The 4,287-nt window shown below is 37.1% G+C and overlaps 1 protein-coding gene across 1 annotated transcript in view; it reads right to left on the minus strand.

The window, feature by feature from the left end:
* The window catches only part of LOC102671923 (guanine nucleotide-releasing factor 2), an 85,882-nt gene that overhangs the window by 71,447 nt on the left and 10,148 nt on the right, over nucleotides 1-4,287 (minus strand). The window lies entirely within an intron of this gene.

Consider the following 4,287-nt stretch of genomic DNA (forward strand, 5'->3'; position numbering starts at 1 on the left):
GTTTGGGGCGGGACAGGAAGCGACGCTTTAACTGGGTCGCAAGTTCATCAGTGGTAATTATTATTAATCAGGAAATCTCGGCCCGGCCGCGAAATTCCCGCAGATTTGCATGATTACGCCGAAGAGCGCGTTGAATAATTGGCGTCGCCTGGGATTGCCGGCGGGGACGTGGTGTTTTCAGCGGCCGGTTAATTTGTTGTTATATTATTTGACGGAGTTGAGTTGAGTTGAGTTGGGTTTATCGTGGTCGTCGTCGCCCGAAACTTGGAGGAAAATGAAACGTCCACTACTACTTTCGACCGACCTTTGCTATTTTCGACGTCGGATTCCTTTGATAAATGATGATAAAGCCGTGTCAATGCCGCGCTTCTCTGATTCATTCCAGCGATTTTTCAATTTTTTTTAACCCTTTGCACTCGTATTTTTATTTGACAAGGTTACTAATCCAATTATTTTCCATATTCTTGTTAAGTTAAGTTGCTTTAGTAGAAAAAATTTGAAAAATATACACAAATTTTATCTCAATCTCTAGATCAATATATAAAAATTTATATAATATTTGTATGTATATTTCGATTTTTCAAAATTCTTAAAAAATAGATAAAACTAAATTCTAAATTGAAAGGAACAAAACACAATTTTGTATTGCAATAGGGATAAAATACATGAAAAAACAACTGAAAGACCAAAAAAATAAATGATACAAGTAACATTGAAAAAATTACATTTTATAGTCCTATAGTTTGCCAGAACAAAGAGAAAATATCTTTTATTATCGTTTATATATTTATTTTATTTTATATATATATACACATTTAAGCAAAAACATTGTAACAATAATCCATAGAACGTAATATTAATGTAAATATATGTATAATAACACGAGTGCAAGGGTTAAATTAATCCCTCCGTTTTCCCCTTTTATTGGAAAATTGTCTATACCGTCTTTCTATCATCTGTTTAATTTCTCTTTTTCAATCAAAAGTTATCGAAAGCATCGACATCGAACCACCGATCGTTCCAATTGCACACCATATAAACGAATTATTCGAGAATAAATTATCGTCGTTGCACGCGTTCATCAAAACACGCAGATCGGCCGCCTCCTGTTCCGCTAACTAATCGGGCCTTGATCGTTTATTACGCAGCATCTACGTTTTGCTTCGAGAACGTCGAAGCGTGCCGCGATCCGGGCCGTCAAGATCGCCACTTTGCTTTGGGGAAATACTGATCTATCGTGAAAACGAAATTACAACACGCTTCGACATCTATTAAATTCTTCCTTCTAATAATCGTTTAAAAATGATTTAAACTCTTTTCAAGGCAAACTTATGCTTTTTAATTATTTACGGATTTTTCTATTTTTATTTGGCGTGAATCATCGCGAAGCAAATCACGAAACAAAGCACTTTCGTTCATTCTTCGATCTCGAAAGTTAAACCTTAAATCGCCAACCAACGATTGTTTAATTTACCACGGAACAAATTACGATTTACACGAGCTATTTTCAAATCACGCGTCTAAATTCGACGATCACGGAGTCTCGATATTCTGCCTCGAAGATGAGATTCTTTCTCCGGCGAGAAACTTTTCTTTTACGTGCAATTTGCTTCTCGATCGATCGAGGGAAAACGAGAAGTGAAACGGGTTTACCTTTCGCGCTGCTATCATATCATTTCGCCCTTCTCGAGCTTCGAAATCCTAATCGATCGATCGAGAGGAAAGGAATTGTGCTTCTTTCGATTATGAGGATGACCTCGATCGATTCATCCTATTGAAAAACGTAGAGAGTGTCTAGGTAAAAGTGAGCGAGAAACGGAAGAAATCACAAGTGGATTGTTTTGAGAAATTTATAGCGATAATATTTAAGAAAAAAAGATTTTTATATTTTTTTCGATTTCAATTATATCATATTTGAGATAATTTAAAAATAACACGTGAAATTATATAATTGTAGTTTCAATTTTTAGAAAAGTTTTTTACTCTTTTTATTTTTTACATTTTATATAATCAGACGCTCTGTACATTCGTGAAATATTTTTGGAGAGTCAATTTTAGAGGCCGGAACAAACATAAAAGTTACGCGAAAACATCGATTAATTATCGAGACAGCGAGAAGACAGAAATAGAGTAAGACCTCAAACCTGTAACTTAATAACTCTCAACATTTTGTCCATCGACTTTTCTTAGAAAAAAGATTTCCAAAAATTTGTATCGACAAATGTATCAATACCTCGAACAAAAAATCTCCACTTCACGTCACCTTAATCTTCGTCGCAACGAAATATTACGAAGAGGAAATTTCCCTTCTTATCCTGTATGCTTCCAACATTGAAAACTCGTCGAATCGATTAATTGGCTCGATGAGGCCACCATCTCGATGGAAGATCACGGAACAATTAAGAATCTTTCTAGAAAAAAGATTTCCAAAAGATTTGTATCAACAAAATGTATCAACACCTCGAACAAAAAATCTTCACTTCACATCACGTATTAATCTTCGTCGCAACGAAATATTACGAGAAATATTACGAAGAGGAAATTTCTCTTCTCGTGCTTTTAACATTGGAAACTCGTCGAGTCGATTTATTGGCTCGATGAGGCCACCATCTCGATGGAAGATCGCGGAACAACTAAGGATCGAGAAGCTTTGCCTCTTACGTAACACGATATACACACCATCAAACTTGGAAGCTTCGATCAATCGAGCACGCGACAGCGAGCGATCGGGGAAAACTCCGTCCAACTTAATAACACTGTTCTCCAAATCCTCCATCGATCTCTCGCGCGTTCAAGCTTTGTCATGACGTATAGCCGTGGAAATAGCTTCCCCGCCTCTACACATCTCGAGTTTACGAGCGAGTCTTCGATCGATCTTCGCAAGCTACGAGACTTTTGTTAAAAAAAAAAAAGTTAAAGGGCCCAGAAATTTTCTTTGCACTCTACATTTCTTCTTTCCCTTAACTTCAATCTCAATCCTCGTTCTTTCTACATTTCTAAATTCGAGCTTTCGAATTAACCAAGTCTGATTTCGAATAACTTTGTGATACAGGATAATTTTCCCCCTTTCCCCGATCCATCTGCTAGAGATTCATTTTTCTCGTATCATTTTTACGATTGCGAACAAGATTGATGAATTTTCTGTAAATCCTCCAATTGCAATTAATAATAAACGCGGAAACGACGATCACCGATGTATAATAAAATTCACTATATAAAAAAAAGAACCAATCACCGGATCTCCACACATCGAATCCTCGTTCAATAAGGATTGTTCCTTCCGTCGATCCATCTTCAATCGATTTTCACGTCTTCCCGAAAGATAAGGATCTCCACTTTCCACGGTAACCTCGTACTTTCTCCAAAGAGACGAGAGCGCGCGGAATTACGTAAAAAAGTAAAGCTGAATCTCTAACGCGATCCAAGTTTCTATCCTGGATAGAGGCTACGTCATCGTCGAATCCTCCATCCTCCGCCATCGTCCCCCGATACCAATTAACGCGATCAACGATCCATAAATTTTTACCGCATACCGTAAAGCACAACCAAACACTTGCGTAGCAACGAAAAAGAATCACGATAATAAATTGCGAATCTTCACACGGGATAATCTGGAATAATAATAACTTCGACGATCCTTCGCATTATCCACCACTGCTAATTGGCCGGTGACTCGCCGCGTCTGTCGAGACGGCCACCGCTCGCGCAACACTGTTTCAAACAAATTTAGATACACCCGCGATCTTCGAGATCGATAATTCTGGCAGCGCCGCTAATTACAACCTTCCACCGACACTGAGACGAAACTTCGATCATCTTCGAACGCCATTTGCGAAAAATGAACACGATCATAAATTTGTTTAGATAGAATCTTTGATAAGAATCATAATAAAATGTCTATATTCGTTGATCCGAAAATACATTTCTTTCTTGATTTGTTTAGATAGAATTCTTGATAGAATGAAACGTCTATATTCGTTGATCAGAAAACATATATATATATATATTTTTTTACAAACAAAAATTTACCTTCGTATAGTAAGAATCGTATAGTAAGAATTATAATAAAAATTTTTTTAACGAGATACAAATATTCCAAATATCGTAGCGATCGATTCTTTCACTCACTGAAACTTGTCACTTGTCACTTCCGAATCTATTCGAAACGTTCGCATTACGAGACGAAAACGGATTTCACGCACGGGAGCGTGAATCGCGGGTACACCTGGAAGATCTGGGCGGAAAATTTCGCCGTTTTCTCGCCGGCAATATTTTTTTTTTTTTTTT

The sequence above is a fragment of the Apis dorsata genome, unplaced genomic scaffold (assembly GCF_000469605.1).
Source record: "Apis dorsata unplaced genomic scaffold, Apis dorsata 1.3 scaffold_37, whole genome shotgun sequence".
Lineage (NCBI taxonomy): Eukaryota > Metazoa > Arthropoda > Insecta > Hymenoptera > Apidae > Apis > Apis dorsata.